The sequence below is a fragment of the Vicugna pacos genome, chromosome 1 (assembly GCF_048564905.1).
Source record: "Vicugna pacos chromosome 1, VicPac4, whole genome shotgun sequence".
NCBI lineage: Eukaryota > Metazoa > Chordata > Mammalia > Artiodactyla > Camelidae > Vicugna > Vicugna pacos.
The window spans coordinates 9,361,365-9,377,368 of NC_132987.1; the positions used below are offsets into that span (position 1 = coordinate 9,361,365).

At 36.9% G+C, this 16,004-nt stretch overlaps 1 long non-coding RNA gene across 1 annotated transcript in view; it reads right to left on the minus strand.

The window, feature by feature from the left end:
* LOC140698351 (uncharacterized) overlaps nucleotides 1–16,004 on the minus strand; it is a 44,044-nt gene that overhangs the window by 10,715 nt on the left and 17,325 nt on the right. The window lies entirely within an intron of this gene.

Sequence of the window (16,004 nt, forward strand, 5' to 3'; positions counted from 1 at the left end):
TTAATCACCTTTAGAGTGCTCCAAATCATAGACATTTAATGCTGTTTGGTTTTGACAGTGTTGATTGGGGAATTTTCCTATAACCATATGTTGAGCAAGCAAAGTCACCTGTCACAAACAATAGCCATTTGAAGATTAATTTCATCACACATAATGGGTAAATCATCATATTGATGGTTTGCAAAAAAAAAAAGTGTCATTCATACTCTGGCTTTGGTGCTGAGTCCTGGGACAACCTATCATTATGATGGACACTTAGCTTACAGGCTTTAACATCCTGAAAAAAGTGTTGGAAAGAGCTCGTGCCAATGCTGAGGAGCATGAAGGGCAGTGAATTCGGCTCAGAACACTAGGCCAGGGTGCTCAGAAATTGTGTCATACCCAGTAGATGTTCAGTGAACATCTGTTGATGGAACAACCCTATGCCAGCTTTACAGTGAAAACACTGTCTCTAGCACCTGTACATCGGCTACGTCCTCATTCTGCTGCATAGCTGTTGTTAACTCTGGCCATCTCTCTGCCAAACGCACAAGGAAGCCTAGTGAGTTACAAATCCCTCCAGCTCTCCAAATGTAAGCCATGATTGGACCTAGGCACTGATGAAGACAGCCCTGAACTTCTCTATGATGAAAGCGGAATTATTATGAAGGTACAGAAACCAACAAGCCATTATGTTTGTAAAATCTCCTTTGTAAAAAGGGTTCCAAAGAAAGAGCATGTGAGAAACAAAAATTCACAGAGAAGGTACAATTATAATGATGGAGATTTCTACCTAAACACAGAGGGAATTATTTTTCCTCAAAAATTCTCCCTTAGCAAAGTGTCAATGAAGTTGTAACAATATCTGGGCAAACCTTTTCAATTGTTTTATTTATAAAGAACAAAACTGGAGAAAATACATTGCCATAAAATCACACCAATCGATGGTAATTTTAATGTTTTTAGAGGTCACTTGACAGAGTCAGTAAAAAAGATCTTAAAATTTAGCATACATTTAGTATTTATAATATTAGTCATTAGTATTATGACATCACCACTGCATCATTGGATATAATTGTAAAGAAGTCTTTCAAGAATGCCTTAAAAAGGCATTATAGTAATGAGCAGTTACTATGTGGAAACCGAGTGTACCTACCCACAGTAAGAATGGGTAAATGATAATGATACTCTTATACACATGGGTTCTTGTCACATAGCATTATGATCTCAATTTAAATGAAAGTGAAAACCAGGGAGCAGTCCGAGATGATGGCATAGAAGGACCCTGAACTCCCCTCCTTCCATGGGCACACAAAATCTACAGCTGCACGTGGAACCACGTTCTTGAAGAAAGAACTGAAAAGAGGCTGAGCTGCTCCTGCACAAGGAAGGATGAAAGGACCATATCAAGATGGACAGGAGAGACAGAGATGCGTTCTCACCCAAACCCCACCCGATGTTTGGGCTTCTCCCAGAGGATCAAGGGCTTTGTGCCCCAACTCTTGAGATCTGCTCCAGAGAGATGGCTACGCTTTTTATTGGTGTACAGCATAGCTATTCAGTTATACATATATATATATATTCTTTTTCAAATTCTTTTCCATTATAGGTTATTACAAGGTATTGAATATAGTACCCTGTGCTGTACAGTAGGATCTTGCTGTTTATCTATTTTACACATAGTAGTTTGTGTGTGCTAATCCCAAACTCCTAATTTATCCCTCCCTGCCTTCCCCTTTGGGAATCATAAGTTTGTTTTCTATGTCTGTGAGTCACCTTCTGCTTTATAAATAAGTTCAATTATATCATTACAGGCCCCCCTTATGTCTGGCTTAGAAAACTCTTGGGCTTATGTCCAAGGGGCCCAGAGGGCTATAGGAAACTAAGATTCTCCTTGTAAAGGGCTTGCTGTGCACTCAGTCACTGCAGGACCCAGCGCAAAAGCAGCAGTTTGAAAAGTGCCTGGTCTAGGTGAAGAAGACTCATTTGCTAATCTTAGAGCATCTGCTGGAGGGGCAGGGGACAGTTGAGACTCTCCTGGGGGACAGAAGCACTGGAAGATGACATTATTGTCCTCTCCCTCTACCTGCCAGCATGGGCAGGTATACATGGACATAGCCCACTCCCTCTGCCTTGCTAAGGCCAGTGGGGACAAGCTGTCAGGGCACTCAACCACTGTGTGGCTGGGGTCAGCAAGCACAAGAGAACACAGCGTTCTCCTTGTCCCTTGCTAAAGCTGGCTTATGCTCCCAGAATCTGTGTGCTGCAGCTGGTGGGTGTATGCAGTAAGGTATGTTCCCACTGCCTTGATAACACCGGCAGGTGTGCCCCAGCTGCCTCACTAAGGCAAGGGGACATGTGCAATACGCACAGGGCATGCCTTTGATCACCTGGCCCTGCTGGCTAAAGGAGCCTCAGTTTGGGGGCTCTATAGGATTTCAGCAGTTGGAAAGGTAGTTCTCAGCAGGGCACCAGCCCAGGACACTGGACAGAGAGCAGATTGGAACACACCCAAGTCTTCCTGTGAAAAAGGTCTATTTACTTGTCCTGGAGCTTCAGATTGAGGGACAGTCTTCAGGCTTCAGGCTTGCCACATGTTTAGAGGCTATGGAGATGCTCCCAGGGACTGTAAGCAGGGACACCTCTCTTCACACCCCTTCAGTCTCATGACAGCTAGATGATACCTCCCAGGACAGGGCTTGTACACTTGTTTAGAGCCCCAAGTTGTATGCAACTGTCACCCAGGGGACACTTCCAGATCTCCTGCTCTGGAGACCAGTGGGAATTACAATGGTGGCCCCACAGGACTATACATATGTTCATACTTTAAAAATACTGCCTCAGGAGCTGGCTTCCCATAAGCCTGAGACTAGATGCTGACTGAGATCTCTTTCTTTGGAACAGGCAGGTGTTAGCACAACCTCAACAACTGGGACCTACCATGAATCAATCAGGCTGCTTAGACAATCACAAACATTTGAGAGACAACCAAGAGCCTGGGCAAGGCTGAATTATAAGGTTCATCTCTCACACAAGGCCACTTCTTTAAAACCAAGAGAGGTAGCTGCTCTGCCTAATGCCTAGAAACAGAGAGTCAGGCAAAAGGAGGAAACAGAGGAATAAGTTCCAAATGAAAGGATGAAATTTAAAAAACACAGGAAAAAAACTTTAATGAAATAAAATTGCAATTAACCAGATAAGAAATTCAAAGGAATGGTCATAAAGTTGCTCACCAAATGTGGGAAAGGACAGGTGAACACTTCAACAAAGAGACAGAAAATATAAGAAAATGTAAGACATCACCGAGCTGAAGAATACAATAACTGACCTGAAAAATACACAAGAGGGGCTCAACAACATACTAAATGAAGCAGAAGAAGAGATCAGCGATCTGGAAGACAGAGCAATGGAACTCACCAGAATAGAACAGCAAAAAGAAAAAAAAGAGTTTTTAAAAAGTGATGAAAGCTTAAAGAACTTGTGGAATGACACCAAGCAGAATTACTTTGCATTATAAGGATCCCAGAAGGAGAAGAGAGAGAAAGGGGCAGAAAACTTATTTGAAGAAATAATGGCTGAAGTTTTCTTAATGTGGGGAAGAAAACAGACAACCAGATCCAGGAAGCCCAGAGAGTTCCAAAAATGATGAACCCAAAGAGATCCACATCAAGACACATTATAGGTAAAATGTCAAAAGTTAAAGACAAAGAAATAATGTTAAAAGCAACAAGGAGAGACAACTTGTTACATGCAAGGGAAACATTGTGTTTCCTTCTTTTAGCAGAAGCCTTTCAGTTGATAAGTTGGAATGGTATATTCAAAGTGCTGAAAGGAAAAACCTTTCAACCAAGAATACTCTACCTGGTGAGATTATTATTCAGAATTACAGGAGAGATAGTTTTTCAGACAAGCAAAAGTTAAAGGAGTTTATCATCACTAAACTGGCCTTGCAAGAAACGTTAAAGAGACTTCTTTATGCTGTGGGAAAAAAGTACTAATTAATGACAAGAATGCATACAAAAATAAAAAATCTCACTGATAAAGGTAAATATATAGTAAAGGTAGTGAATCAATCACTTATAAATTGAGTATGAAAATTAAACAACAGTAGTAAAATTAACTAAAACTACAATAATTAGTTAAGGAATACATAAAATAAAAAATATAAAATGTGACAGCAAAATCATATAACATGGAGCGTGAGTAAAAATGAAGCATTTTGAAATGAGTTCAAATTTAAGTTGCTATCAACTTAAAATAGATTGTTTTATGTGAACCTCACAGTAACCATAAAGTAAAAGCCAATGATTGACACACAAAAGAAAAAGAGAAAGGAACCTAAACATAACACCAAAGAAATTATCAAACCACAAGGGAAGAAAAGAAGAAAGAAAAGAGAGGAACTATAAAAAACAGCCATAAAACATTTAACAAAATGGCAGTAGGTACTACCTATCAATAATTACTTTTACTGTGAATGGACTAAATTTTCCAATCAAAAACATATAGTGGCTGAATGGATACAAAAAACAAGGCCCATGTATATGTTACCAACAAGAGACTCGCTTCAGATGTAAGGACACACACAGGCTGGAAGCGAAGGAAGGGAAAAAGATATCCCATGCAATTGGAAACAAAAAGAAAGCTGAAGTAACAATACCAATATCAGACAAAATAGACTTTAAAACAAAAACTGTAATTAAAGACAAAGAAGTGTATTAAATAATGATAATGGGGTAAATCCAACAAAAAGATACAACATTTACAAATATATATGCACCTAACATAGGTGCACCAACATATATAAAGCAAATATTAACAGACCAAAGGGAGAAATACAACACTAATAGAACACTTTAACACTCCTTACATCAATGGATAGATCATCCAGACAGAAAATCAACAAGGAAACATTGGCATTAAGCAACACATTAGATCAGATATATTTTATAGATGTAGAGAGAGCACTCCATCCAAAAGCAGCAGAACATGCATTCTTCTCCAGTGAACGTGGAACATTCTCCAGGATAGATCACATGTTAGGCCACGAAACAAGTCTCAATAAATTTAAGAAGGTTGAAATCATATCAAACATCTTTTTCTGACCACAATGGTATGAAACTTGAAGTTAACTAGAAGAAGAAAACTGAAAAAAATCACAATATGCAGAGATTAAACAAAATGCTACTGAACAACCATTGGGTGAACAAAGAAATCAAAGGAGAAATTTTAAAATACCTAAAGACAAGTAAAAATGGAAATATAACATTACCAAAATTTATGAGATGCAGCAAAAGCAGTTTTAAGTTAAATTCATAGCATACTGGTCTACTTCAAGAAAAAAGAAAAATCTCAAGTAAACAAACAATCTACCTTTATACCAAAATAAACTAGAAAAAGAAGAACAAAGCCAACAGTTTTAACAGAAGGAAGGAAATAATAAAACTCAGAGCAGAAATAAATAACATAGAGAATAAAAAATGGATCAATGAAATTGAGAGCTGGTTCTTGGAAAAGATAAACAGAATTGACAAACTGTTAGCTAGACTTGCCAAGGAAAAAAAGAATGAGGTCTCAAATAAAAATCAGAACTGAAAGAGAAATTACAAATGATACCACAGAAATACAAAGGATAATAAGAGATTACTACAAACAATTATATGCCAACAAATTGGACAACCCCCCCAAAAATGGATATACTCTTAGAATCATACAATCATCCAAGACAATTGGGAAAAAATAAAAAATCTAAATGGATAAATTACTAGTGAGGAAATTGAGTCAATAATCATAAACCTTTCAACGAACAAAAGTCCAGGACCAGACAGCTTCACTGGTGAATTCTACTGAACAGTCAAAGATTTAATACCCATCCTTTTCAAACTTCCAAAAAATTGAAGAGGAATGAATGTTTCCAATCAAATTTTACAAGGCCAACATAACCCTGATACCAAAACCAAATAAAGACACACAAAAAAAGGAAAAAAAAAAAGGAAATTACATGCCAATATCTCTGATGAACACAGATGCAAAAATCCTCAACAAAATATTGGCAAATCAAATTCAACAATATATTAAAATCATCATACACCATAATCAGGTGGGATTAACTCCAGGGATGCAAAGGTTGTTCAACATATGCAAATCAATCAACCTCATACAACACATTAACAAAATGAAGGATAAAAATCATATAAGCATCTCAATAGATGCAGGAAAATATTTGACAAAATTCAACAGCCATTTATGGTAAAAAACAAACAAACAAAAAAAACCCTCTCAGCAAAGCAGCTGGGTGTAGAGAGACTATACCTCAACATAATAAAGGCCACATATGACAGACCCACAGCTAACATCATCCTCGATGGTGAAAAGCTGAAAGCATTTCCTCAAGTTCAGAAACAAAACAAGGACGCCCCCTTCACCCACTTTTGTTTATCATAATACTGGAAGTTCTTGCCAGAGAAGTTAAACAAGAAAAAGAAACTAAGGCATCCAAATTGGAAAGGAAGAAGTAAAACATTCACTATTTGCAGATGACATAATTTTGTATACAGAAAACTCTAAAAGATGTCACCAAAAAACTGCTAGAACTAACATACAAATTCAGTAAAGTGGCAGTGTACAAAATCAATATACAGAAGTCAATTGCATTTCTGTACACTAACAACTAACTATCAGAAAGACAGTTTAAGAAAACAATCCCATTTTCAATTGCATCAAATACCCAGGTATAAATTCAACTGAGGTAAGAGACCTATACACTATAAGTCATTGATAAAAGAAATTGAAGAGGATATAATGAAATGGAAGATATTCTGTGCTCATGGACTTGAAGATTTAATACTGTTAAAATATCCATATGACTGAAAGAATACATAGATTTAATGCAATCCCTATTAAATTCTAATTTTTTTTACAGAATAAGACAATCTTAAAATTTGTATAGAATCAAAGAAAGACATCAAATAACCAAAACAATATTGAGAAAGAAGAACAAATCTGAAGGTACCACTCTCCTTGATTTCAAACTATACTATAAAGCTATGCAATCTAAACAGTATGGGATTGGCATAAAAACAGACACATGGATCAGTGGAACAGAATAAAGAACCCACAAATAAACCCATCCATATGTGGTCAATTAATTTATGACAAAGGAGGCAAGACTATATGGTGGGGAAAGGATGGTCCATTCATAAATAGCGCTGGGAAAACTTGACAGCCACATGCAAAGGAATAAAACTAGATCACTGTTTCACAGCATGCACAAAAATCAACTCAAAATGGATTAAGGACTTGACTGTAAGAATCAAAACCATAAAACTCCTAGAAGAAAACATAAACTGTAAGCTACTTGACATCAGTCTTGACAATGAATTTTTCGATGTGACTCCAAAAGCAAAGACAACAAAAGCAAAAATAAACAAGTGGGACTACTTAAAACTCAAAAGCTTTTGCACAGTAAAGGAAACCATCAACAAAATGAAAAGAAAACCCACTGAATGGGAGAAAATATTTGCAAATCATATGTCTGATAAGGAATTAATATCTAAAAATATATAAAGAATTTGAAAAACTCAATAGTAAAAAAAAAATCCTATAAACAATAAAGTTAAAAATGGACAGAGTATCTGAATAGAAAATTTTCCAAAGAAAAAATATAGATGGCCATCAGGTACATGAAAAGTTGCTCAACATCACTAATCATAAGGGAAATGCAAATCAAAACACAATGAGATGTTACATCATACCTGTCAGAATGGCTATTCTCGAAAAAACAAGAAATAACAAATGTTGGCAAGATGTGGAGAAAAGGGAACCCTAGCACACTATTGGTGGAAATGTAATTTGGTGCAGCCACCATGGAAAATGGTATGGGGTTTCCTAAAAAAATTGAAAAAGGAACTATCATATGATCCAGCAATTCCACTTCTGGATATTTATCTGAAGAAAATGAAAATACTAACCCAAAAAGATATCTGTACGCCTATGTTTACCACAGCATTATTTACAATTGTCAAAACATGGCAACAACCTAAGTGTCCATCAATAGATGAATGGATAAAGAAGAAGTTGTATATATATATAAACACACACACACACATACAAAGGAATACTACTCAGTTATAAAAATAACTAAATCTTGCCTTTTATGACAGTATGAATGGACTTAAGGGAATTGTGCTAAGCAAAATAAGTCAGAGAAAGACAAATACCATATTATTTCACTTATATCTGGAATCTAAAAAACAAAACAAATGAACAAAACAAAATGAAACCAAACTCAGAGATACGGAAAACAGAATGGTGACTGCTGTGGGGAGGGAGGGTGAAACTGGTAAAGGTGATCAAGAAGTACAAAGTTCCAGTTATAAAATAAATGTCATGGGAATGTAAAAATATTCTGAAAACCATATTCTTAATCTGTAAAACTGATGAATGTCAATGATTTTTTGATTTTTAAAATTGCTTTTAAAATTGCATGTACAAGTTTGAATAAAATGGTTTTTGAAATGTGAGATGAGAAATTGTTATTAATGTGTATAATATTAAATATGCATATACAACTAAGTGAATTGCATATTATACTGATGTAATGATCAGAGTTTATATTTCTATGCAAACAGAGATATTTATACGTTTTCTTTACTATCGGATACCATGTGCATCAGACAGCGATTGGCATGTGCTGGGCATTAAATGTTCATTGAGTGAATAAATACAGTTGGTTTAAAACTGTCCTTTAATCTCTCACTGAGAATAGAGTGAATTTCCTTTCAGGATATCATTATATCCAAACATATACAGTAGGATCATACTTTTGTTGAGTATGGGGTGTGGATTCCACAAGGGAACAAAAATGAAAATAGCTTTATACTGCTTAAGATCTGTTCATGGTGTGATTAGTGATAACTCCATTATTTCTTCATCTCTCTTTTTAAAATGTTAGTACCATTCTCAAGACATCTAGGTCTTCTTCCTGTGAAATCATGTGAATTGAACCAATTAAATGTATTGGGTATTTTATAGGCAAATATTCTAAAAGCAGATAACATGAGCACTTCAAAGTTTATTCTTTTTTTTCCTCTGTTGTTTTAATGAAGGATGATGGATTTTTCTACATGTATGGAAGCACCAATTCAGAAATAAGTCTGTGTTGTGGCTAAGTCTATCCCCTTGATCAGTTTGGAAGGACTGCCAGCTGACCAGTAAAATTAATGAAGTGAACCAAATCTGAGAACAACTTTAGGGAAGAAAAAAACATGTTCTGAGCTACAGTTTCCTCACCAGTAATAAAAAAAAGGAGTTGGAATAAGTAATTTATAAAGACCATTTCAGCTCAAAATTTTCCATATTTCTAAGCTACTTGCCAGCATTCTAGTGTATGTAAAATGAGATTCTTTGTATAATTTGCTAGTTGCGTCTTGTATCTTCAGCAATTACCACTTTGAGACTATCCTTTACCCTGATTAAGGATGGATGAGTCATTTCCACTAAAACCCAATCATTATACAGAAACCCTTACAAGAAGCCTTTGCATTACACAAGCTATAGAGGGTCCTGGCCACTCAGCATGCTTGTGCATTCAGTTAGCGTGTCCTTCAGCATCAGTAATTGTCAGAAAAGTTGAGCAAGGCTAGAATTCCATGTAGTCACAGAAATGATTGCTTTTTATATTGAACTGCTTCCAGGATGTCAGTCTTGCAGTAAGCTCCTGTATAGTGAATACCTACTTTGCCCCAAGGGAAGTTCTATGCACCATGGGAAATAAAATAAAATAAAATAAAATAAATAAAATAAAATAAAACAAAACAAAATAAAATAAAAAAAAAGGAAGGCACAGTCCTGAGCAATACGTTCTTGGACTGGAGTTTCTCTTTCCTATTTGGTTCTCTTTGGTTTTTAGAACGTCAGTAACATTCACACACATAGAGAAACAACAGGGAGCACACTGCATGGGGTAATATGCTAGGATTCCATGTCACATAAAGCCAAAAAATGATCTTGTTGCTCTTAGTAACAAAAGCAGGTTAAAATTATTCCTTTAAAAACTATTTTATCCATTTGTAAATTTATGTGAGGTGTAGCTAACTTTTAACAAAGTAATGTGAAAGATTTCTTTCTTTTACTATTAGTTTATTTCCTAAATCATCATAAATATCTTGGTTTCTTATGGAAAAAGAGTCTGAATGAAATTTCTGGAGCTACAACTCAATAAAAACCTACTCTGAACTACTAGACAGAAAATCAGTGAGACTATAGACTTGAGTACCACCATCAACAAACTTGACCTAACTGACATGCAGAGAACCCTCCACCAACACAGCAGAATTTATACTGCATACTATTTTCAAGAGTATCTTAAATATTCTTTAGGGTAGACCATAGACTCAGTTATAAAACAAATCACAATGTTTTTAAGAGGATTTAAATCATGCAAATAATGTTCTCCCATTGTTCTCCCATTGTATAATGGAATAAAATTATGAATACAATGAAAGAAATCTGGGAAATCCTCAATCATTTGGAAATTAAAAAACAATTATAAATTACTCATAGATTGAAGAAGAAATCAAAAGGGAAATTTAAAAATAGCAGGCTAAATATAAATGCAATTGAATAAAAACAAGCCATATTAACATTTATGAGAGGCAGTTAAATCAGTGTTTAGAGGTAATGTTGTATTTTTAAACACTTACATTAGAATAGAAGAATATAATCTGGATGTACTTCTTAAGAAGCTAGAAAAAAGGAAAGAAAAATCAAAGCCAGGATAAAACAAATAAAGATCAGGACATAAATCAATAAGATACAAAATAGAAAACAATAAAGAAAAATCGATGAAACCAAAATTTAGTTCTTTGAAATGAAAAATTAGTAAAATTTTACTTAAACTGACCAAGAAAATGAGGTGACACAAATTAGGAATTAAAAAAAAATCACTATAGAACATACAGAAATTAAAAGGATTAAATGGAAATACCATGAAAAGCTTTATAACAACATATTGAAGAGCTCAGATGAAGCAGAGAAATTTCTAGAAAGACATAAATTACTAAAACTGACTCAGAAGAAATAGAATATTTGAATAGACCTGTATGTTAAGATATTAGTAATGAAAAATATTGTCACACACATGAAAAAAAAACAAGGCCCAGATGACTTCACTGGTGAATTCTAACAAACATTTTAGTAAAAAGTCATACCAATCAAAAACAAATACTCGGAAAATAGAGAAAATTGCATCCCCAATTAAATTTATGAGGCCAAGATTACCCTAATTCCAAAGCCAGATGACATCAACATCACATGAAAGGGACACAATGGTGGTAATACACCATAATTTGGTGATTTGCTGGGGAGGGGGGAGATGTATCTTTTCATATTAGTTAGCAATATCTATTCCCCCAAAGAGACGGGAATAACTTTCACTTGGTTGCATGAACAGATACGATAGAACTGGTTTTTGAGTGCTTGCTCTACACTAAGCAATGTGCCAAGCACTGGGAAATCAGAAGCAAGGGCTAGTCTTTATCCTTAAGTTGCTCGCTTTCTCCTAGAAGAGGACAGAATGTAACTGAGTAGCAGTTCTTACGTTCCTAAAGCTCTATAATAATGTTGTGGAATGCACTGCTATATAAAAGGAAGGGTTCAATCTCAATGATATTAAGAATTGCTTCAGAGAAAAGAAGAAATACTTAAACAACCTTGAGAAATCTTAGAGGACACTCATTTTTATGGTCAGGAATTTGGATTTTACCCTGAAGTTCGGTGTTTCTGAAAATACGGGGAAATCACTTAAACTGTTAGATAAAGCTGAGCTGTTTGAGCCCTGACCCTACAAATATGGAATCAGAATCTCTGTGGCACACACTAGGAATTTTTTAACAATAGTGATTTTTCCAAAGTTTGAGAACCCTGTATTTGGTAATGAGGTAACATCAAACAGTTTTGAAGGGGTTTGTGATAACATGAACTAATTCTGAATTCTCACTTTGGTCTCTGCTCAGTGAGCTCTCCTACCTGACTGTTCTCTTCTTGGCTTTTCTTAATGTCTTGCTCCACAAGCACCAGCTCTGTCGCTGTGACCTGCAGTGAGTCTTTGCATTTTCCACCAGGCCAGCTGACCTCCCACGTCTTGGTCTCAGTTTTTAGGGAATCATGGTTTTACTAACTGGGTTGATTAAACCCGGCACTCAAAGTCCATCACATCCATGCCATTCCATCTTCACCCAGACCTTGATCTTCTTGGCAAGTGCACAGTGACTCTTGGGCTGGCTACCCAAACCTACTGCTTCATATTTCCTCCCTCTGAAGGCCCTTAATCATCTTTACAAGTCTGTTTTCAGGAGCTATCTTTCAATATGACTAATGAAATTAGTTATTTTGCATGATTACGCATAAGAAGAGTTAAACAAAAATACTGTATATGGATACATGAGGTGGAAATATTTGACAATAACATGAGAATTATCAAGAAGTAATTTCTATGCAGCAGGGAGCAGAGAGAAGCCCTTTCATAAATCATATCCTATTGGAAAAATGTTTTTCCATCAAAGGAAAAGCCACTGTTTTTCAAGGCAGAGGGACAGATTTCAGACTTGCAAGCATTTAGAACAGAGAGAGGGAACAAGCTATGATTAAAACCCTCAGAGAGGAAAGTCCTCAGAGGAACAGATATGCAGTTCCTAGGAAAGCAAACTTCATTAGATTCCAGAACTGAAGTGAAATTTATAGTAGGTATTAATCAGAGGAGGAAGCTATGCACATATAGTTAATGAAGTTGCCGTATTATCCACATGAACTTTGAACACTACCGACAAAGAGCTGAAACGTCTCTGCAATTAAGATGAGGAAGGCAACCATTCAAACACAGACATCTAGGGACTTGGAACAGATGGGACTTAGAATAAACTCATTGAATGACAAAAAATCAGAACAAGAGAAAAATAGCAGGACAGAGATATTTCCCTAAGGTTTTCCCTGGTTCTCTGTTGAAAATGTACTGAAAATGTAACATCAGAATTACACTCCACATTGGAAGCGTTTGTTGTGCATAGTTTATAACCATGCTTACTTGATGTGCTAGGTGAATTTTACCTTATACATTCTTCATAGAAGTTTAATTACTCAGAGTCTTCTTATTGTCTTTAGAAACTCTTGATTTAAGATGTTAATGATGTATTTCAGAGTTTTATTGACTTAACTAACAAAAACAGTAAGACTCTGGTCATCCTGGGTGGGAGAGCAGAGAGACAGTCTGCAATACAGAATAATGTCTTACTGAGGTGTGAACACTGATGCTGGTGTCAGTCCCATGTTCACCCTGGTACAGTCTTAAAGTTGTCTCAACTGCAAGCTCCTTCACTTGACTTTTCACATAGACACTCATCATCCCCTCAGCATATCTGTACAAGGCATTAACCTCCTGGTCACTTTTGGGTGGTGTTATCCAGTCTTTCCAGGAAGCCAGAATCTCTGAGCATCTGATCCAACAGAACCTAGATATGGGAGAGGCTGAGGCTCCTCCCATGCTGGCTCAACAGAGGCTGTAATAAATCCCGTCCTGCATCCATAGGGGAGGCTGAGCCAGATGGAGGTATTAGAGAGGTGGTCCCCAAATTCTAGCACACATCAGAGTCACCTACAGGGCTTACTTAAACCTGAATTGCTGGACCTACTTCAGAGTTTTTGATTCAGCAGGTCTAGGATAGGCATAAAAACTTGCATTTATTACAAGTACTCAGGAGACGCTGTCACTGCTTTTCCAGATACCACACATGAAGAATTGTTGTGTGAGGAGTAAGGTGACAGCAGTCTAACACATGGGCTTGGATGGGACTGAGGAAATGGGGGAGACACGTCAACCAGGTCCAGTACCCACACACTTCATTCATTCATATACACCCTCGGGGTGATTGCACATGAACTGGGGTACCCAGTGGGGTGATCTAAAGAGGAATCTGAGGAAAAGCTAATGAGACTACCTCTTCATCCAAGACACGTTTGTTGAGTGCCTGCTGGGCAGTAGGTGCTGGGCTAGGCACCAGGCATTCAGAAAGGAAACGTTATCCTTGCTCTTGTGAAGAGCATTCTATTTTGAGATGTCTGAAACAATGATTTTTTTTCCATCTCCATAAATCATGTTGCCTCAGGCTTCTGATTTGATGACTTTTCATTTCTGAGGCAAGTCAGATGCTGCTTAGAAAAAAGAAATCATTGTTCAGCTTTAAGCTTCAAAAAAGAAATTTTTTTTCCTGAGTCCATAGCAGGATAAGAGTCTTGAAAGCCCAGGCTTTGTTTAGAGACAAAATCCTTTGCTAAACTCCAAAGCCTGGCTTTTACACAACAAGAGCAAAGCCTGGAAGTCTGAGCATAGAGTTTTTACTCTACAGAACAGGGAGAATTTGATAGATGTACGGCTTCTGTCACAGAATAAGGGAGAATACAATTCCCACTGGTCTCTGGAAGGAGGACACAATTAATTATAGAAAGAAATTTCGACAAGATAAGACCAGGGTAGAGTCATTGTTTCCCTGCAGCTCAGTGTCCTAATTCCCTGAGCATGAGCCCAGAGGGGCAATACATTTCTTTTTTTTTTTTTTTATTTGACTTTCGATTTTTATTTAGATTTTTTTTTCAGACCAAACTGGTATTTATTTTTTGTATTTCTTTTTTTTTATTGATTCATAATCATTTTACAGTGTTGTGTCAAATTCCAGTGTTCAGCATGTTCAGCACAATTTTTCAGTCAATACATTTCTGATGACAGAAACTCAACAACAAAAATCCCACGTAGCTCGAAGGAGAATCCAAGAGCGGCTAAGCTGGTGTTCAGCTTCTCCTCCATCACGTCCAACATATTGTGAGGCTGGTGGAGTATTATTTGTGGGGTGAATTGTCTAGATTATGATCCAGAAATACTACCTCACTCTTTCCCTCATGCTTACTCATAGCCTGGTGAAGATTCAGAAACACCCACATGACCATAGGAAGGATGTGCGAGGTAGTTGGAAATTTTAGACCCTATGTGCCTATGGAAGGATCACAGTTGTGGAGGGCAAAGCGTTCCTACAATCCAGGCTGAGTACCGGACAGTCCAAAACCAGGAGGGAACATCAGAAATTGACACATTGTAACTGACTAACTACAATTGAAAAAAAATGGGGGACATGAAGCACTTGAGTTAGAAAAGTGTTAACAGCACCTGATGGGGCCGAGACAAGGAGCCGGGCAGCAGGGACAGATGCCAGCACCCAAAGGCTCAACTTAAGTGAGCTGTGTCTCAACCAAACACCATCCACACTCCCAAAAGGACCCAAGCCCCCCGCCCTCCAGCCAGTGGCGTGAAGTTGGGTAAAATTTCTCCTACACTTTGATGACATAAGAAAAAAGAAAGAAAGGGGAGAGAGGAAAAAGTCTTGAAAGACTGAGATGTTACTGAAAAAGAAACTGCATTTACCAAATGGAGACTCCTAAACTGAACAAAACAGTTTATCCAAAAGACACTATTTTAAACCAGAAGACACTGGTATATCTTTAATGAACAAGCTTAGATTGTATTGTTGTTTTTGCTGTGGTAGCTGGTGCCACTGATGAGCAGGGATGAGGATTTCAGAGGAAATATTAGTTAGAAAATATTTAAAAGCTGAGATCTGTTTTATTACAGGAAAGGAGAGAGGGAGATTCCTGAATTGCTCTGAACAGATTTCAAACCTACCACCATTACAGGAATTTCTAAAGTGTTCGGCTCGTGTCTCTACACAGAGAGTTACAAAAAATTCACTCCTTTAGTGGTTAAGTCGGGGGTAATTCAGGCTCCAGCTGAGACAGAAACCTCCAGGTTGAACAAAGAAGTGGGACCCAGAATTGAGAACCAAAGACAGTCAGATCTGAAGGAGCTAAATGGGTATGTTAGAAGAAAATGGTGACAATGATTATAGAGGCATACAGGGTAACAGGACAGGAACTGAACACGCCATCATCGCCATGGAGACACTACGGCTGCCAGGCACATAGTA